The 22520-nt window shown below is 39.2% G+C and overlaps 1 pseudogene; it reads right to left on the reverse strand.

The window, feature by feature from the left end:
- Positions 1 to 9213: 9213 nt before the first annotated feature.
- LOC122435671 overlaps positions 9214 to 22520 on the reverse strand; it is a 37459-nt pseudogene continuing 24152 nt past the window's right edge.

Raw genomic sequence — 22520 nt, forward strand, 5'->3', positions numbered from 1 at the left:
GGACAGAGAAGCATAAACTTAAAAGCTGAGGCATTTCCTCTGAGCCAATCCCAAGTCTGTTCTGGCCCTGGATGATTTCTTTCATGGAAACCTTCAGGGGTTGGAGAGTGCCCTGTCCTTTTATCTCCATACCACCCTCTCCAAGGAGAGAGCTAGCTTCCCCAACCAGACATTCCAGCTAAGAGGACTAGAACATTCAAGGTTACCCTATCAGACCAAATCCTTGGTGAGAAATGAAGGTGACCACAGGGGCTCCAGGCCAACCTCTTTTTTTCAGCCTTGAACCTGAGCCTGTTAATCATATGCTTTGCTAGAGATCAGCATGCTGAGTATTTCTCAGGAATTAGAGGGCTTCCCTGTTTTTCTCTTTCTGTTACTGATAACACACAGAGATGAGCAGAATGACTGAACATAAGGTCAGAAGGACTTCAGAAGTCACTTTGTCCCACTGCCTTTCTGGTTTGAGAATTTCCTTTACACCTCCCATGACATAAAAAGTCTGTTAAAAATCTTCCTGATGACTGGGAGGCATTTATCTTTCATGATAACTCATTCTATTTTTATAATAAAATAATAAAATTTTTTATTGAGATATAATTCACATACCAGAAAATTCACTTTTTTGGAGTGTGCAACTCACTGGCTTTTAGGATAGTCAAGAGTTGTGCAATCATCACCACAATCTGATTTTAGTTCATTCATTTTTAAGCATCTCTGATTCTTAGAAAACTCTATTGAAGCAAAAGGAAGACCAGTCCCCAGGTGAGGGGGAGAAGAAGAAGGGCATTCAAGTCCATCTCACCTACTTCACAGGTTGGCCTACTTGATCTATCTGGGTCTGGCCACACACAGGATGTGCTCTTGTTTATTTTCCTTCTCAGAAATATGTTGACAGAGTAATTCCTTTCCACACTTGATGACTGAGAAAGAACTCACAACATCTGGGATCAATTCTTGAAGATTTCCCAACACCACTGGCTGTGTTCTCCCTTGCATGCTGCCACTGATGGCGTCCTTCTGTCCTCGGGGTGGGGAGAGGAGAAAGGTAGAAGGATGCTCCAACCCTGAAGTAACTGGAATTGGGATGTCATTTGGAAAAAGCAGGGTGATTTCTCCATTTTCAAGAGCATTTGAAACTTGCCCAGACTTGAGCAAGTATGAGATAACCCAATGAGTATTTCCTGAGCAATTTGGAGACACACCAAAGAATTGGGGCATCTCACTGCTCTTCTCCCTCTCTTCTTTCCCCCAACTCCTCTCTCCTACTTTCTGGCTGGTTTTTCCCCTCTGTTTGCCCTTTCCTTTCCTAATGATCCCCTCTTTCTCTCCTTTTCTGTCCTTTTTCCTACAGTCACCTCTCATCCCCTCTCTCGTATCCTCTGTATTAACCACCTGGATCCTCCTTTGTTCCTCATTCCGAGGCCTCCATCCTACAAAGGACCATTGGGCCCCTGTTCTATCCTTGCACCCCACTATCCCAGTGCTCTGGGGGGCACTTGTGCAATGACCCCAGGACACACTGGTAAGCTCACCCCCAAGGCAGTGCTCTTCTCCAGTGTGCGGGTGGGGACTATATAATTTTCCATTGCCTTAGAGTGAGGGCCAGCCAGCGACAGTTTTCTCCAGAAGGTCAAGGAGCCTCCTGCACTTCCACTTGCAGTTACACTTTGTACCTGTCCCAGGTGTTAACATTTCCAAGTGTTAACATTTCAGATCAAAGAAGAAGGCTCAGGGTCTGCATTGCCCATTCAGGACTTCTACAAAATGACATCCAGGGCTTTTCTGAGGTAGGAAACCATTGTGAGATTTGGGGCATCAAAGGAAAGGAAGGAAATTAAGGAGGTAAAATGCCCATAATCACGGTTCTTAGAGGTATAAGAGACCAAGGCTTTTACACAGAATTGTAAATAAATAACCCAGAGAGAGGTCACCTTCCACAACAACTGCACTGGCCTTTTTCCATCCACTTTGTCTAATCTCTCCATAGATCCAGGTCATGTGGAGCTGTAAAGAATAGGAGTGAGGTATTCAGCAGAGACAGAAGGGAGTTGTAGCAGGAGATGGTGAAATTAGTGAGGCTGTCTGTCTAGAAAATGCAGTTGGGGAGGATTTGCTCGAGGGGGCCAGCAGGAGTAAGGTGGAGAGTGGAAGACTTCATTGCAATGACGTCTTCATCCTGTAGTTGAAGGACTAGAATCAACCAAAAGTCAAAAATAACAAAGGATCTATAAAATTAATATCCTATATATAAATCACTCTCCCCCTGCAATGAAAATGTTGGGATTTTCTTGTATTAGAACACTACTATAATGTGGTGAAAAGCTTTGTATTTTGTGGAAAAAATAATCATGATTATGAAAACCACAATCATGTAGGGCAAAAATAAAAATAAAATAAAAAATTAAAACTGCTCTTGGATCTGATGACTTAAGGTAAGCTAAAATAAAACTACAATAGATCCCACTGTAATATAATTTATTATTCAAATCTGGATTGGAATATGACATCTCATGTCCTCATCATTCACATACATGAAAGCTAGGAATAACATAGATAACTGCTAAGGAGAGTTTATATATAATTTATACCATATCTGGGCTTCCCTGGTGGCTCAGAGGTTAAAGTGTCTGCCTGCAATGTGGGAGACCCAGGTTCAATCCCTGGGTTGGGAAGATGCCCTGGAGAAGGAAATGGCAACCCACTCCAGTATTCTTGCCTGGAGAATCCCATGGACGGAGGAGCCTGGTGGGCTACAGTCCTCGGGGTCGCAAAAAGTCAGACACGACTGAGCGACTTCATTTTCACTATGCCATATCTACTCCCCAAAAAGAAGAAACCACACACTTACAATGTTATAAAGCACAACAAAGAATCAAAGAAGAAACAAGCAGAGAAATAATCTTTCCTAAGCCCCTCTCTAAGCTCTAAATTTAATGCTGATCTTCCAGGCAGGAAGAGTGAAAAAGAATGAAATTTAGTTGTGTATTCCTTATGTGCTGATAAAAAGAACACATAGAAATCATTGTGAAGAGGCAAGTTTTTTCAGGCTATGGGCATTAAATTCATAAATGGAATTACCTTGTAGATCCAGTCAAAAAAGACAAAAGATAACCTAAAACTGTGTCTGCAATCACAGTTGAACAAAAGCACATAAATATGGCAAGTGTACACTTCTCATGGTTGTCTTCTATGAAATACAAGGTCATAATGTGAAAGTTAGGTTCATGCATTTCTCCCGTGAAAAACAACATACCTGAAGACAGCATAGTTCAAGTGTGTTAGCTTCTGATGATCTAACCATTCAGGGATAAAACTTAAAAAAAAGAGAGAAGGAGAGAGAGGAATTTCTATTACACTTGACCTCCAGACTGTATCTCCCAAATATCTTGTCTCAAGGAGTTTTGGCACAAAGTGGGCCACTGGTAATTTATAGTTGAACCTTCTGACATGCACCTGAAATTTCAAATGGTGAGCTACTGACTAAAGAATGACACATACACTTTAGTCAAGAGAGGAAAGCAGGGTTCGAAAGAACTGTTCAGAAGGCTATTGGCCTGTAATTGAGGAAATGTCTCTAACTAAAGCTGAAGTTTATGAAGACTAAATCTTTTCTTGAGGAATTCACATGGATGAAAGGAATGTAATTCAGTCTGCAAAAAATGGGATCTGCCACTCAGGACAAGATCTAAACTACTTTAGTACTGAGAGACTATTTTTAGGGATTTTTTTGTTTTTAATTCAGGTAATTGAGTGTTTAATGTGAAATTACATACTGAACCCTAATTAAAGACAACTTCATAATGTAGAGAAGGGCACTAAAGGGCAATTAAATCAATGACCTGTCTTGTCATCAATGAAGGGTGACATTTCTACAACTATGCTTGCAGAAGTCAAAGTGTGGTTAACACAGTCTAACGGCTAGGTTCCAAGTGTCCCGATGAGACCTATTGTAATTCCATGTAAGTGCCATATAAGGAAATTGGAACATTTAAACTTTATATATGACTCAATCTTCATTCCATTGAAATGTTGTCTCACAAGCTCTGCCAGGAGTTTTCCCAAAGGTCTTTACCAAATCAAGAGACTGGACAGTCAGGACTCAACTTTCTCAGACAGAGAACAACAAGTTTCAGCCTGTCAACAGGTTACAGCCTGAGATGTCAGCAAAGACAGTGTTCCTCCCAGAAGACAGTCTTCTCAGCACAAAGCTACAAAGTCATGAGACCTTCATAGGTGACCCACAGAACTGGAAAGACTCTCAATCCATCTCTTACTTGCAGAGTCTCTCTGTTCCAGTTACATGGAACTCAGACTCTGGGATAATAATATGGAGAATAAGAAAGAGAAAACCTAAAGGCAAAGTTTTCATTACAAACCAGTTCCAAATACTCATGTGAAGCATAGAGAGAAACAAAAAAAAAGAACCAATATCCTTAGTATAATCAATACAATGGTTATGTGTGTTTTCTCTGTGTTCAAAAATTCATAAATCCTGAGTGGAGGGGACAGTCCCACCCAAAAATATATTGCAAATACTATATCACCTAAATTATTCCTATGTCAAAAAAAAAAGTAGATTTGTATTATATGACTGTTCTCAAATGATTATTGATTTTAATTCCAAGGTTAGGAAACATAATATTTAATAACAGTAAAAAATATTAAGGCTAATAAAGGTATTGTGTTGTGAAAAATAAATAAATAAACTGATCATTAAATAATCAATCATTCCAGTCACTGATTAGAAAGAGTAAAATTCTACTTAGATTTACCCCATAGGCAGCCACTTGGTTCTAGTAGATGGTAAACAGTGCTGACGAATGAATTTAATCAGGTATTTTCTTCTTTCACTGTGGTCACTGTTTCCTGCAGATGTGTTCCAAAGAGAAACAGTCTTTCTGATGTAGACTTCCTACAGACGTGACTTTTAGTAAAACAAATGGCTAGCATTTAAATCTTCTACAATTACGTGTGCATGCTCAATTGTGTCCAACTCTTTGCAACCCCTTGGACTGTAGCCCATCAGGCTCTTCTGTCTATGGAATTTTTCATGCGAGAATACTGGAGTGGGTTTCCATTTCCTCCTGCAGGAGATCTTCCCAACCTAGGGATTGAAACTGCATCTCCTGCATTCATAGGTGGATTCTTTACCACTTGAGCCATCTGAAAAACCCTCATCTACAACTATTACAGTCAATTTTCCAAGATCATAAATTGATAATGAATAAATTAATAATCCAGCTTAACCAAATGGGGAAAAGCAATAATTCTGTATTTGTGAAAGAATAATACTAAGCTTTTACAAATTTGCCAAAATATTTACATATTGGTGGTGGTGGTTTAGCCGCTAAGTCATATCCAACTCTTGCGACCCCGTGGACTGTAGCCCTCCAGGTTCCTTTGTCCATGGGATTCTCCAGGCAAGGAATATTGGAGTGGGTTGCCATTTCCTTCTCCAATTACATATTGGAGTTTACATATTCCAAGGCATCAACTGTTTGGACAGACGTAGTAAGAATTTGCTGTTCTGTTGCTCCAGGTACAATCTGGAAATACCCACAGTCACCACCAATCAGCACTTTAGACACATTCTGCTGCCTTTGCTGAAGACTAACACTAAGAATCACTCACTTTTAGCAAGTGTCAGATACTAAGCATTTTACCTGAATCATCTCATCTAACCTCCACAGCCTATAATTAGGTACATCAATATTACTATTTCCTCTTCTGAGGTGTTAAGAAGTGAGAAAATTGCCCAATATAACTTTTAAGTAATGGCGCCAGGAATTGAATATTATTATATGTTTCCTGTGGCTGTTCAATCACTAAGTCATGCCCGACTCTTTGCAATCCAAAGGATTGCAGCACTCCAGGCCTCCCTGTCCCTCACTGTCTCCCGAGGTGTGCCCAAGTTCATGTCCATCGAGTTGGTGATGTGATCCAGCCATCTCATCCCCTGCTGCCCTCTTCTTCTTTTGCCTTAAATCTTCCCCAGTATCAGGGTCTTTTCTCATGAATCGGCTGTTTTGTGTAGTATGCGTGTTTCAAGTAGTATATATTTATATGCTTAAATGTGAGTAAATAATCCTAATAATCAATATATTGAAATGCAAAAGGGAAGAGTACTTCATATTCAACTTAAAATGGAAATTTTCAAATTAGAAAAGGTTTGAGGTAGTGTGTATAAAACAGCTGGCATTTCTTTGTGAAACAGGGAAACACTTTACGAATTAGAAGAGGATAAATTAGGATTTGCCAGGGGTGGGTACATTTTCATTAGTTTCTTCTGGGATTCTGAAAAAATTAAGAAAAGCAAAAATTGTCCAGTGGTATGTTGACAGATGTTCATTTTATTTAACAAGCACAGGGCACAGAGGACACTAGCATCTAATGTTTTGGTGGTCAATCTTAACCAAGCAAGCTGAAATAACAAATCAGTTGAAATGGTAAATCTCATTTCTAGTGGTGAAACAAGTGTATGAAATTGACATTAGCAAGTGGTTGGACTGTGATGAACTTAAGACAGTGAACCATAATGATGTTAGGTCTCTAAGAAGAATGACAGCTACAGGGAGGAGAACTGTACAAAACAAGATCAAACCCAGGGTAGAACTCACTCTCCCAGATTGCCTGCTGAAAGGTATAGCAGAGGGAGAGGACAACTTGCACAAGGATATTGCTTGCATTTCGTTCTAATATTTTTAAAGATAGGGGTCAGTGAAGCCACAGACAGCAATAACTGAGCACTCCAACAGATTGTAACCATTGGGTCATTTTATATTGTACAATTTAAGTGCTATTTGGTATTTGTAAACTAGTATATTTGTTTTGAAAGTGAAAGTGAAGTTGCTCAGTCATGTCCGAATCTTTACAACCCCATGAACTGTAGCCTACCAGGCTCTTCTGTCCATGGGAATTTCCAGGCAAGAATACTAGAGTGGGTTGCCATTTCCTTCTCCAGGGGATCTTCCCGACCCAGGGATCGAACCCAGTTCTCCCGAGTTGTAGGCAGACACTTTACCGTCTGAGGATTATTTAAGATGGTGTCTATAGAGTGTTCCCAAATACTGCATATAATTTTAATCAAAAATTCACATTAGGTCCACAACTTGACTAGTTTTGTTTTAATCATGCATGTATTTTTATTTATTTAAAATTTATATAGCACTTACCATTTGTAAGGCACTGTTCTAAGCATATAAACACATAGGGATTAGAAATTTTATATTACTTTTTCCTGTATTCTTACAGTTGAGCATGGAAGCCTGGATGCCTGAATGCCATAGATGAACAGAATCTTAGAGTAAGAAGGGACTTCAGAGGCCATCCAGCCCAATCCTCTATGTGTGTCACATGAATCTTTGTTGTAACTACATCCACCAATGAGTAGTCCAGACTAAGCATGAACATCTCCAGTGGGAGATACAAAATTCAGAAGGCACCTGATTATTCCCAGACATATGATCATATGGGCAAACATGCCAAATATCTGTTAACACTAACTTGGGTCTCATGGGAAACTCAACCAGGATCCAGGGGAATACACTTTCGCCATATAGACCAGGGAGCACAGGAGCTGACCCCACATGTTGCATAAGATCAGTGAGGGACTTGTTGTAAGACTGATTAAAAAGGGCCTGAAATCATGCCCACGGTGGGGTGAGGGGAAATTCATGGTCTAGAACTTACATGTCTCATAAACAAAGTTAAAGCCTCAGAAGGTTAGAATGATCAGCATTTTTCTGTTTCTCTTACATATTTCAGAAGATGTGTGGCCTTTGATAAGTATTCATTTAATTAGTCATTCATTCATTGTATTAGGTTGAAAAATGAACCCCCAAAATCTAAGTACAAATCTCTTATCACCTATAAACGTTACCTTTTATGGCCAAAGGGACTTTGTACATGTGATTGGGTTAGGATCTTGAGATGGGGAGACTATCTTGGATTATCCCAGTGGGCCCTAAATGTTATCACAATGGTCATTACAAGAAGGAAGCAGACAGATTTGACATGGAAGAGGAGAAAAAGGTAATGTGATGACAGAAGCAGAGACTGGAGTAATATGCTTTGTTTATAGGAAGGGGCCACAAACCAAAGAATACAGACAGCTACTAGAAGATAGAAAAGGCGAGAAAATATATTCTCCCTTCAAAATCTCCAACTGTGCCAGCACTTTGACTTTAGTCCAATGAAACTGATTTTGGACCTTTGAATTCTAGAACTAGAAGAGAAAAAAAAAATTGTGGGCTTCCCAGGTGGCACAGTGGCAAAGAAGCCACCTGCCAATGCAGGAGACACAAGAGAGGGGAGTTTGGTCTCTGGGTTGGGAAGATCCTCTGGAGTAGGAAATGGTAACCTGCTCCAGTATTCTCACTTGGAAAATTACATGGACAGAGGAGTCTGTCACGCTATAGTCCATGGGGTCACAAAGAGTCAGATATGACTGAGCAACTGAGCACACACACACACCCACAATTTGTTACAGTGGCCACAGGAAATGAACACATTCATCAAACACTTACTGAACGTCTACTGGGGTCAGGCTCTGGGCAAAGCTCTTGATTTATAGAGCATGGTAACATGCTGAGTGACAATGAACAAATTAACATCTCAGCTATCTCACTTGCAAACAGAGGTGATTCTACATATTTTATAGGGCTCTTAGGAGAATTAATAACACTGATAGGAAATCTGTCAACTACTGAATGTTGATTATGGGCTAAACACAATTATTTCTTTTAATCTTTAAAATAATACTAAAAAGTAGGTACTACTATTAACTCAATTTTATAAATTATAGTCCATTATGGAAAAGGGGAAACATTAGTAAGGAGACTGAATCTTAGAGGGTGAGTATCTTGCCCAAAGTTACTCCACAGCCAGGCTGGATTTTATATCAAGCCCACAGATTAGGTTGGCCAAAAAGTTCATTCCAGTTTTTCTGTAAGATGTTATAGAAAAACTCAAAGGAACATTTTGGTGAACCCAATAGTGTTCTTGATTACCATTCCTGACTCATGGTAACCATTCAATCAAGGTGCAATCAATCCTCTTCTCCTTCCTTCCTTCACTATAATTAAAGATGTGGCCTTTTTTCTCATTAGTTACACCTTTATTTTTTAGCAGTAGCTCAGGGTTTGCAACATCAATCTTTAATTTATCATAGGACATCTTTAAATAATCTTATACTACTTCAAGCACAGTATAAGAACTTTATACAAGTATTCAAGATATGGTCCTTTGCCTTCAAGGCAGAAAGCTGCTAATGTCACTAACATCATCAGGGGAAGGCCAGCTTATCCTGTAGGCTCAGGCGTGTGCCATGCATGCCCTGTGGAGGTGCACTGTACAGACTCTCTGGCTCTGGGATTGTGGGATTCCATCATTCCCAAGTATGGCAAAGTACTTGACAAAATCCACAAGGGCTCAGTTCAGTTTGCCCTAAACCAGAGCAGACAAAAAAGAAACCACAATGGACCAACTTGCCTTCTTCCATAGTTATTCCCATTTTTTCTTGACTCCAGCCACTCCAGAACCTTGACTTGTGAGCCACACATTGCAGAGCCACAACGTACTCTGTAAAAGCCTGCAGCCCTGTGAGGTTATATGCTTCTTCTTCATTCACACAGCTTTTGGTGAAGTTGACTTCCATCTAAAAGACAAAGACAGCCTTAAGCTGGATGGGAGACCACATGTTATCTTTCCATGTTTCTTCTTTACTCCCCAACCCTCTCTTACCTTTCTGAACCAGTAGCATTATATTTAAAATTTTTTAATTTTCACAAATAAACTTCTACACTTGCTTGGAGACTGTTAGCATCAAATAGAGGGGTTACCCCAAGAACCACCACTCATCCCCTTTCTTCTTTCTAAGCTTGTGAGGTAGATATTCCTGCCTCTGGGCTGGATGTGAGTGAATCTTGCTGTCCTGGAAGATGCAGGGTGGGTGGAGTCCTGGCACCCAATACAGGCCTCAGTTTAATTTCTGGAGATGACAACAATACCTAGAGATAAGATCTCAAGGAACAGTATGTAAAAGACACGTTGACAGCATTAAGTTCAAACTCATGTCATGAGCAAAACCCAGACAAGTTAAGTGATTATGGACTACCTCAGCAGTTATAATCAGCAGAACTAGGATCAGAGCACAGATCCCCTCACGCCCAGACTCTTTCCTTTGATTCAAACTTCCCATTTCAAATGATTGGTCTTTGGGTGATCAGTCAAGTTGCTAAAGATCTCAGTATCCTAGATACATAAATTCATTTTGACACTCTCTCAGTGTGCAGAACAGGGAGAGGCAAATATACCACCTCCCCTTTCTAGACCTCAGTTTCCTTGTTAGTAAATGAGCGTGTTGCTTTCTATAAAGTCCCTCTGGACTTAACTCTCCACAAGAAAGTAGAAATTCAGCTATGTCTTACTGAGCATGATCATTGTTGCTGCAACATGAACTTTTAGCTGTAGGTTTATATAAATTTATATTGAGCTTATTAATGAAAATAAACTCTATTTACAGACATGACTACTTTGTGAGGATGCACACTAGCCCATAGAATCTGGCAAGAATAGGAAGTCCTGATATCACTTATGTGTACAACAACAACTGTGAAAATCGGTACACAATTATAGGTGCTGGGCCTAAAGGAAATTGGGGCAAAATCAGGATGCGTCTATATGGCCAACAGCTGAGCATCCCAGCTGCAGTCTAGTGAGATGGCATCAGAGCAAGGAAGCAGCATCCAGGCCTGAAGGCAATTTTGCACCCCAGGTTCCCTGAGCACCTTCCTGCAAAAGCCCCTGGAGACGTTGCAGTGGTAGAACAGGGCTGTTGGGAACATATCTTGGGACAATTCATCATCTCCGGGGAAGTGGCCTCCTCAACCGACCTCAGTTATGGGGCTCAGTTAAAACCAGATTAAGACGTTTGAGAGAAGGTCAACCACATGGTACTCTCCATGCATAAATCAAAATAAAAACAGTATTAATCCATAAAACACATGTAAGGAAGTCTAATGACATTCTATTTTACTTTCCATGCTTTTTAAAATATATAATATTCTTCTTCTATTTTTAATTTCTCAAAATTTTCCTCCTGTTTTGCTAGTACCCTCAGCATATGCTTGGTCTCTTGCTGGGTCTCCTCACAATCAGAAAGCTCTCTTTACTGTACCTGTGCAAACCTGTTCTTCCCAGACCCAGCCTCAGGGCAGTAAAAAAATGCAGTTAAAGTTCCAAAGAGTGCTCCTCTAAGGCTTCTTTACTGTGGCTTTTTTCCAGGCTATATGGCTTTGGTCCTCACTGGATCCAAGACCAATTGATCCTCCATATACAGGCTTAAATCTAAAAATCCCCGAACTCAGAACAAGCAATGGACTCCTACCGAAACACTAATTAACCACCAGTTTTGTTTCTAGCAACCTATATTTTGTGCCACGTCCTAGCTTATCCCAAGTGTTTATATCTTAAGAGATGAGTCAGAAGTTTTGGAGCAAAGCCTAAGTCAAATTCTTAAAACAGTCTTGAAATCCTTTGGTAGAGTGTTCACATGGTTCCCTTTTATAAAAGTAGAAACCCTTTACGCTACGGCCATGGGAAGGTGGTTTGGAGGCTAAAGTATGGTCAAATGAATGACTGAACTTGGCGTCACAAAACCTGAGCTCAACTCTGTAACTTACAAATCTTGGACAGATGACCAAAGTGCTCTACATTGCAATTTGCTACTGCTACTGCTAAGTCACTTCAGTCGTGTCTGACTCTGTGCGACCCCATAGATAGCAGCCCACCAGGCTCCCCCGTCCCTGGGATTCTCCAGGCAAGAATACTGGAGTGGGTTGCCATTTCCTTCTCCAATGCATTGCAATTTACTAATCTGTAATAACAATGGGGCTTCCCTGGTGGCTCAGTGGTAAAGAATTCACCTGCAAATGCTGGAGATGTGGGTTTGATTCCTGTGTCAGGAAGATCCCCAGAAGAAGGAAATAGCAACTCATTTCAGTATTCTTGCCTGGGAAATCCCAAGGAGGAGGAGCCTGGTGGTCTACAGTCCCTGGGGTCACAAAGAGTCGGACACAACTTACTGACTAAACAAAAACAACAATAAGAAGAAAAGCGATATCTTATTTATAGGAGGGGTTTCCCAGGTGGCTCAGTGGTAAAGAATCAACCTTCCAATGGAAGAAACACAGTTTCAATCCCTGGGTTGGGAAGATCTCCTGGAGATGGAATTGGTAAACCACGCTAGTATTCTTGCTTATGTTTTCCCAGTAGTCACATATGGATGTGAGAGCTGGACCATAAAGAAGGCTGAGCACCGGAGAGTTGATGCTTTCGAACTGTGGTGCTGAAGAAGACTCTTGAGAGTTCCTTGGACAGCAAGGAGATCAAACCAGTCAATCTGAAAGAAAATCAACCCTGAACATTCATTGGAAGGACTGACACTGAAGCTGAAGCTCCAGTACTTTGGCCACCTGATGTGAAAAGCCTACTCATTGGAAAAAACCCTGATGCTGGGAAAGACTGAGGACAGGAAGAGAAGGGGTGACAGAGGATGAGATGGTTGGATGGCATCATCAACTCAATGGACATGTGTTTGAGCAAACTCTGGGAGATAGTGAAGAACCAGGAGCCCTGGCGTGCTGCAGTCCCGTGGGGTTGGAGAGAGTCGGACATGACTGAGCGAATGAACAACATTCTTGCCTGGGAAATCCCATGGAAAGAGAAGCCAAGCAGACTATGGTCCATGGTCTTGCAAAGAGTCAGACACAACTTATTAACTAAAAAACAACAATTTATATGATATTTGCAAGGATTAAGTAGCTTGCAGTATAAAAAAGCACTCTGCAACCCATATATTGTGTGCATGGGTGCTGTCACTCAGTCATATTTGACTCTTTGCAATCCCATGGACTGTAGCCCACCAAACTCCTCTGTCCATGGGATTATCACAGCAAGAATATTGGAGTGGGTTGCCATTACCTCCTCCAGGGGATCTTTCCAACCCAGGAATTGAAAACGAGTCTCCTGCAGTTCCTGCACTGGCAAGTAGGATTCTTTACCATTGAGCCACCTGGGAAGCAAACCCATATGTTAGCATCTCACAAATATGAGTCTTGTTATATGAACATATTGGGATTTTGGAATTGGTTTTTATGTGGTGTAGTTTAATTAAACATTTATTGAGCACATGTGGCAGGCAATGAGAATACTAAGATGAAAATCAAGGTCTCTGTGTTTGAGGAACTTATCATCAAATATGGGGAGAGATGAGTTTAAGTGACTATGTTAAGTGCAATGACAGAGGAGGAGTACCTATCTCAGACTCCCAGAAGAAAATATGTCAGATCAGAGTTCTGAGAGATGAGTGGCTCTAGCAAGGTTTAGGCCAAGAGGAGAGGTACAAAGCAGAGAGCTGTTCTAGGCAGAAGCAGAGAGTAATGAAATGATGTGACACAAGGGAAACTAGCAATTCAGAACTACTAGAGAAGCAAGAGCAAGATGGAAGATGAGTTTGGAGGGCTTGATAGGGGCCAGGCCTTGGAGGGTTAAGAATTTAGATCTTTTTCCATTGACAATGGGATGAGAACCATCCAGAGAAGACTGGATTGGTTTAGGTGGATTTAGAACTGATTAGACTTGGTTGTGTTTGAGAACTGAAAGGAGAGAGATTCTGGTTGTACATTCCACTCTCCTTCCCACGTTCTCCAGGTTAGCAGGAGGAAGGACCTCGGAAGGAAGGAGGCAAAGATGAGTACAGATGCAGGTAAGTTTTTCAAAGAGGTGGGGTACAGGATGCTAGGGATTGAAGTAGTTTGCATGTGCTGCCCTCACTTAGTATTGTAAGTGGTTTAGTAATTTTCCAGAGGAATATAGCTCCTGGCTTCTTTTTCTTGTTGGATTTTGTAAAGTAGTCACAGGACTCTGGGATCAGACAAAAGAAACCAAGGGTTGCTAGACAGTAGATCACACAGAAGTTCCTCAGATTCACTGAGCCCATGTTATGTGGTATGAAGATGAGCTTACGTTGTGCTGGGGAGTGCCCTACTTAGGGGTTCCTTTCTGGGTTCCAGAAACTACCCATCAGTGAGTCTTATGTTCGTATAGTCAGTTCTAGGAGAATGGATCCAGAGTTGGCACAGAAAAGAAGCTGAGAGGAAGAGTGAACTCATTATTTCTCTTGACTTGAATATAAGACAAGTGAAACTTAACCAGTTTTCTTTTCTGCAAGAGTTCTAGTCTAGTGGAGGATGCACTGGATATAGTACCATGGCTTCAATAAAGGAAAAAGTCTAGTGATGGCCTCATGGCCAAGATGAAAAAAGTAGGCTAATGGTTGTGGTGGTCTTCTATATTCAAAGAAGCTTGAGTAAATGAGCTTCTTTTAGCACAAAGGAGAGGCTGATGTCTTTGGGTGGGCTCCAGTGTAGTCATTCTTTGATCAATGATTAGATGAAGGTATAAAAATGTTATCAAATCTGAAGATATTAAAAAATTAGAAAGTAAAAAGTTAACTCGAAGGTTTATAGAAAAGTTAGAAAGTAGAAAATTAACTACAAGCTTTGGGTAATAGAATAAAGATTCTCAATAGGCCAAAAAGATGGATAAGACCAACCTGAAGAAATTCAATAGGAATAAATGAAACATCAGCATTTTAGGTTAAAAAGGGATAAGTTATAAGACAGTGGGAATATTCTTACTAGAAAATCTTTTGTGTGTTGGGGGGGGAAATCTTAAAGATTTAAATGATTTAATTGGCTGGAAGCTAAGAGTCAATAATGTAAGTTGGTTAGAAATAGAAAGTTGATATAATATCAGACTGCATTATGGAAATATGATAATTATTTCTGAATTTTGAGGTAAGAAAATATTTCTCAAGATGCAAAAGACAATTAAATATAAAGGGAAACCTTGATAAAATTTGACAGTATTCATATTAAGAAGTTCTGTTCCTCTAAAGTTACCATTAAGAAAGTGAAAAGGCAAGCTGCTTAGTGAGAGATGTTTACAAGACACATAAAAAATAAAGACTCATAAACAGAATATGTAAGTAACTCCTATGAGTCAATTAAAAAATCAGATCTTCCAAAAGAAAAAAAGTGTGCAAAAGGCTTAAATCAATACTTCAAAAAGAAGGATTCCACGTGGCCAATAAATACATGAAAAGACATACAATCTCATTAAAAGTCAGGTAAATGCAAATTAAAGCCATGATTCCATTGTGTACATGCAACAGAAGACTACATTGGAATAAATAAAAATGTATAAACACCAGCACTGTAAAACATGAATGGATCTTAAAAACACAATATTGAGAGAGAGGAGTCAAACATAAAGAAAATACAAAGTATATGGATTCCATTTATATACCATCTCAAACTACATTGTTTAGGGATGCAGGCCTACATGGTAATACCATAATGAAAAGCAAAGAAGCAATTACCATGAAAATTAGGATAATCATTGGTTCTAAAGGCAGGAGGAGAGTGTTATCAGAAAAAGGTAGGCAGGGGGCTATCGCATGCTATTTTTTATATCAGTGGTTTTTACATGCACACTGACTTAATAATAATTTGTTAAATGCAATATTTATATTTTGTTCACGTTTCTAAATATGTGTTATAGATCACAAAGTTTAGAACAATTTAAAAGGAAATTCCCAAGCTATAGACTCTCAAGAACCAATGTAGCTAGACACAAAACAGAATGAAATGCAAAAATAAATTTATCACTTTTTTGTATGCCCCTATGTTCAGAATGCAAGATGCATATGGTAAAACACTTTTCCAATCTAAAAGGCCCAAATGGGAAACTGGGGAGAAAAGTATTCACTATTGTCTATCTTCTATTTTAAATGTAGAAAATAGAAAAAAATTGATTCCAGATCAACAAACATCAATAATTCTCTGAGAAACATTATAATGGCGTAACTTACCCAGTGGGTACTATTTACTGCTCTGAATCGAAGTGCATAATTTAAAGTAGATGACTTAGGTGCCAACACAGGCTGTGTCCATTTTATTTGAACCATTTTTTTGAGGCCCAAAACTGGTTTCACACTGGAAATCTTAGGAGGCTCGATTTTAGCTGAAAATAAAAATCATACAGTTCTTGTATTTGCACAAAGACCAGAAAGTGCTAATAACATCCACCCAGAATTGAAAAGGAAATGATAGTGCATATTTCGTGATTTAGTGTATGCACAAGGCTTTAGGAAAGCAGGACAAAAAGAATGTTGCCACCTCCCACTCCTTCAAAAGAGAATGTCCAGTGAGGAAAGGCTATATTTCTGAGATTTTTTTTAAACAAATCAGCCTTTTACTGACTGGTTGAGATCTTTTGTCAAACAGAAGGGAGGTAAAAGGAAACTCCATGACCAGAGAATGGGTTGCTCCTCTTGTCTATTCTCCCCATCTCTCTTTCTTTGACCTTCAGGATGAAGAAGTGTCCAGTGGAAAGCACCTCTCATCTCCCCTGAACACTACAAACATTCTCACCCTAAATCTCTCCTTGAAAAAGTGTGTGTGTGGGGGGGGTTATAAAAGTAACATAGGCTCATTTCAAAAATTATTTATTTGAATGCATTTATTTGGTTGTGCCAGGTCTAAGTTGCAGAGTTGCAGCTTGAGAACTCATAGTTGTAGCTTGTAGGATCTAGTTCCCTATCCAGGGATCGAACCCACGCTCCCTGCATTGGAAGGCGGAGTCTTGACCACTGGACCATCAGGGAAGTCCTCCCCAAATTTTTTAAATATAGAAAAACTACAAAGAAAAATGTAGTCAACCATAATTCTATCAACCGGCATGCATGCTAAGTTGCTTCAGTCATGTCGGATTCTCTGTGATCCCATGGACTCTAGCCCGCCAGGCTCCTCTGTCCATGGGATTCCCCAGGCAAGAATACTGCAGTGGGTTGCCATGTCCTTCTTGCAATCAACCAGAGATCATCCTTATTAGCATTTTGGTGTATTTCCAGGCTTTTTCCTATACAAGAATTTGTATTTTTTTTTTTGAAAATGATGTTATGCTAAATAAATCTTTTGTCTTTTTGAAAAACATTATGAAACCAGCAAACATCCCTTTGCATTAAAATTTTTCAAAACATGATTTCAAAGCTTCATAATATTCTCTTATAGAGGAACAGAATTTGACACTTTCTCTATTAGTGTACATAGTGTTTCCAATTTCTTGTTTTAAAGCTCCCCTGAGAACAGAAGCTGAGTCTCCATCACAAGGCCTTGGATTAACACTTGGCACTTAGCAAATTTCAGATATTTGTTAAGTGAACAAGTAAGTGGATGACAGTTGTATCTTTGTCTGCATCTCTCATGGCTTCCTTAGATCCCCTAGGACAGAAGGATTAAATTAAAAGGTATAAACATTTTGGGTCTTCCCAGGTGGTTCAGTGGTAAAGAACCCACCTGCCAGTGCAGGAGATGTGGGTTTGATCCTTGGGTTGGGAGATCCCTTGCAGAAGGAAAGGGCAACCCACTCCAGTATTCTTGCCTGGAGGATCCCACGGACAGAGGAGCCTGGAGGGTTAGAGTCCATGGGGTTGCAAAAGAGTTGGACATGACTTAGTGACTAAACAACAAAAAACAACAGCATAAACATTGTTAGGGCTACTTCCCACAAAATGTCATTTTGCTTTCCAAAATAGCTACAGTAATAGCTGCAGTGTATATATATAGCACAATTTCTTTATTCATGATTCTGTTGGTGGGCATTTAGGCTGTTTCTATATCTTGGCTATTATGAATAATATTGCAATGAACATGGAAATGCAAGTATTTCTTTACGATCCTAATAAGATCCTATTTAGATAATACCAGAATTGGAATTGCTAGTAGTTATATTTTTAATTTGGGAGTTGTAGTTTTTAATTTGGTAGTTGTATTTTTAACATGGTAGTGGTATTTTTAATTTTTTTTGAACTTTCATACTGTTTTCCATTAATTTACATTTTTGCTAAAGTAATATATGTTAATTTTAAGAAAGTAAAGATAATAATAAAATAGAAGTTTGTGTTTAAGAAGTGAAAAGCCTTGCCCCTTTCAGGCCCATCGTCAAGAGGTAGAGCCAATGTTAGCAGTGTGATGTAAGCCTTCCAAAGGGAGTTCCTAAAAATGTTTTTAAAAGAAACCCAAGTCAAACATTTCACAAAAAGAAAATCTGAGGCCCAGATACCTAAACTGCTGAGATGTACCAGAGGTTTAAAGACGAATTACCACTGATCTTTCAGTTCAGTTCAGATCAGTCACTCAGTAGTGCCCGACTCTTTGCGATCCCATGAACCGCGGCACGCCAGGCGTCCCTGTCCATCACCAACACCCGGAGTTTGCCCAAACTCATGGCCACTGAGTCGGTGATGCCATCCAGCCATCTCAGCCTCTGTCGTCCCCTTCTCCTCCTGCCCTCAATCTTTCCCAGCATCAGGGTCTTCAAATGAATCAGTTCTTCTCATCAGGTGGCCGAAGTATTGGAGTTTCAGCTTCAACATCAGTCCTTCCAATGAACACCCAGCATTGATCTCCTTTAGGATGGACTGGTTGGATCTCCTTGCAGCCCAAGAGACTCTCAAGAGTCTTCTCCAACACCACAGTTTAAAAGCATCAGTTCTTCTGCACTCAGCTTTCTTTATAGTCCAACTCTCACATCCATACATGACTACTGGAAAAACCACAGCCTTGACTAGATGGATCTTTGTTGGCAAGATAATGGCTCTGCTTTTTAATATGCTGTCTAGGCTGGTCATAACTTTCCTCCCAAGGAGCAAGTGTCTTCTAATTTCATGACTGCAATCACCATCTGCAAGTGATTTTGGAGCCCCAAAATAAAGTCAGCCACTGTTTCCACTGTTTGCCCATCTATTTGCCATGAAGTGATGGGACCAGATGCCATGATCATAGTTTTCTGGATGTTGAGCTTTAAGCCAACTTTTCCACTCTGCTCTTTCACTTTCATCAAGAGGCTCTTTAGTTCTTCTTCACTTTCTGCCATAAGGGTGGTGTCATCTGCATATCTGAGGTTATTGATATTTCTCCTGGCAATCTTGATTCCAGCTTGTGCTTCTTCCAGCCCAGCGTTTCTCATGATGTACTCTGCATATAAGTTAAATAAGCAGCATAACAATATACAGCCTTGACATACTCATTTTCCTATTTGGAACCAGTCTGTTGTTCCATGTCCAGTTCTGACTGTTGCTTCCTGACCTGCATACAGGTTTCTCAAGAGGCAGGTCAGGTGGTCTGGTATTCCCATCTCTTTCAGAATTTTCCTCAGTTTATTGTGAGCCACACAGTCAAAGGATTTGGCGTAGTCAATAAAGCAGAAATAGATGTTTTTCTGGAACTCTCTTATTTTTTTGATGGTCCAGCAGATGTTGGCAATTTGATCTCTGGTTCCTCTGCCTTTTCTAAAACCAGCTTGAACATATGGAAGTTCATGGTTCACGTATTGCTGAAGCCTGGCTTGGAGAAATTTTGAGCATTACTTTACTAGCGTGTGAGATGAGGGCAATTGTGCGGTAGTTTGAACATTCTTCGGGATTGCCTTTCTTTGGGATTGGAATGAAAACTGACCTTTTCCAGTCCTGTGGCCACTGCTGAGTTTTCCAAATTTACTGGCATGTTGAGTGCAGCACTTTCACAGCATCATCTTCCAGGATTTGAAACAGCTCTACTGGAATTCCATCACCTCCACTAGCTTTGCTCATAGTGATGCTTCCTAAGGTCCACTTGATTTCACATTCCAGGATTTCTGGCTCTAGGTGAATGATAACACCGTCATGATTATCTGGGTCATGAAGATCTTTTTTGTACAGTTCTTCTGTGTATTCATGCCACCTCTTAATATCTTCTGCTTCTGTTAGGTCCATACCATTTCTGGCCTTTATTGTGCCCATCTTTGCATGAAATGTTCCCTTGGTATCTCTAATTTTATTGAAGAGATCTCTAGACTTTCCCATTCTATTGTTTTCCCCTATTTCTTTGCATTGATCACTGAGGAAGGCTTTCTTATCTCTCCTTGCTCTTCTTTGGAACTGCATTCAAATGGGTATATCTTTCCTTTTCTCCTTTGCTTTTCACTTCTCTTCTTTACACAGCTATTTGTAAGGCCTCCTCAGACAGCCATTTTGCTCTTTTGCATTTCTTTTTCTTGTGGATGGTCTTGATCCCTGTAACTTTTTCAAAAACAGGACCAGGAAACACTTTCCAACTCATTCTATGAGGCCAGTATTTCCATGATGCCAAAAACAGACAAATATTTCACAAGAAAGAAAGCAACAGACCAATATCCCCTATGAAGATAGAAGAAAAAGTCCTCAACAAAAAAACTATCAGTCCAAATTCAGCAACATATAGAAAGCATTATACACTTACAACCACGTGAGATTTATTTCAGGAATACAAAGTTTGTTAATTTTGCTTAAAAATTAACTCAGAAAGGATCATAGAACTAAATGTAAGGGCTAAAACTATAGTCTTTAAAAGAAAACAGTAGGAATCTTTGTGACCTCAGGTTTGGTACTAGTTTATTAGTTCTGACTCCTGAGCACAAGCAATAAAGGAAAAAATAGATAAATTATAATAAAATCATCAAGATTAAATTATGTTTTAGTTTCAAAGGACATCATTAAGAAATTGAAAACATAACCCACAGGAAGAAAGAAAATATGTGCAAAACATATCTTATAAGGAGCTGATACCCAGAATATATAAAGAACTCGAACTTCCCTGGCAATCCAGTGATTAATACTCACTCTTCCACTGCAGGGAGCTTAGGTTGATCCCTAGTAGGGGAACTAAGATCTCACATGCTTCAGAGCACAGCTCCTTGCAAAAAGAACTCTTAAAATTGAACAATAAAAAGACAACATAATTGTAAAATCAGCAAATACATGGATTAACATTTTTCCAGAGAAGATGTACAAATGGCCAATTAGCACATGAAAAGATGCTCAATATCATTGATTATTTGGTAAGTGCAAATCAGAACAGTGAGGTATGATGTAATACCCATCGGGGAAGTTCCCTAATACCCACTAGGATGGTTATGATAAAAAAAAAAGTGCAATAACTAGTGTGTCGGTGAGGATATGGAGAAGCTAGTAACTTTATAAATTGCTGGTGGGAATGTGAAATGATACAGCCATTTTGGTAAAATTCAGCAGTTCCTCAAAAAGTTAAAGACTGAGTTATATGACACAGCAATTTCATTAGGTATATATCTAAGAGAATTGAAGCCTATATCCAAACAAAAATTTGTACACATATATTCATAATTGCAGCATTCATAACCAAAAAGTGGGAACAACTCAAATGTCTATCAACCAATGTATGGTTGAACATAATGTAATATGTCCCTATGATGGATTATTATTCAGCTATAAAAAGGAATAAATGCTACAAGATGGATTGAACCTTTAAAACATTATGCTGTGAAAGAAATAAGACACAAGGACTATACTGTATCATTACGTTTATATGAATTTTCAAAAATAAGTAAATCCATAAAGACAGAAAAATAGATTAGTGACTGCCAGAGACCAAGGGGAAGGTGGAATTAAGGATTTCTGCTAATGGGCATGAAGTTTCTTTGAGGGGTGATGAAAAGTTTCTGGAACTAGATCCTGATGATATTTGTATAACTTTGTGAATATGATTTTTAAAAACTGGTGAATTGTCATTTTTGAACAGTGAATCTTTGGGGTGGGGAATGGGATGGAGGTTCAAGAGGGAGGGGACATATGTATACCTATGGCTGATTCATGTTGAGGTATGGCAAAAACCAACACAATATTGTAAAGCAATTATCCTCCAGTTAAAAATAAATAACAAAAAAGGTGAATCTTATCACATGTGAATTATATCTCACAAATGATGTTATTTTAAAATTAAATAGTAAAAACTACTCTTTGAAAAAGAATTTAAAAGGTAACAATCAGTGAGATATTTTTCAAAATAAGAGTTTTACTTTCTCCTACAGGAGCAATAATGTTTTGAAGGAGAAACACTGTTTCTTCTAATATAATTTATGGTACAAACTGCAAGAGAAAATCAAGGACCAGCAAAATGTTTCTTCTCATTCTTTTTTTTTTTTTTTGGTCAGTTCCCTCCTTCCTTCCTTTCATCTTCCCTCTGATCCTCCCTCTCTTTTCCTTCTTCAAAAGAAGACAAATTTTCCATATATCCATAACATACACCTAGTATATACTTGAGCTGTGAATCTACTTTTTAGTTCACAGATATCTCTTTAAAAAAAAAAGAAGAGGGTATATTTTAATAAAAAAAAGTACATAAGAATATAAAGTGATACTTACTTATGGTATTTAAGTCCCAATATGTTAATATCAGATTTAATTATACCATATGCATTTTGAGCCTCCACTTGAATAATGTAAATATCTGGTGGTGTTAATCTTGAATAAAAAGAGCATGAAGAACCATTTTTACTTGTAGAATTACAAGTATCATTTTCATGTAAATAACACCTTTGAAGGAAAAAATGATTCAGCATTA

This window comes from Cervus canadensis, chromosome X (assembly GCF_019320065.1).
Source record: "Cervus canadensis isolate Bull #8, Minnesota chromosome X, ASM1932006v1, whole genome shotgun sequence".
In the NCBI taxonomy this organism is placed as follows: Eukaryota; Metazoa; Chordata; class Mammalia; order Artiodactyla; family Cervidae; genus Cervus; species Cervus canadensis.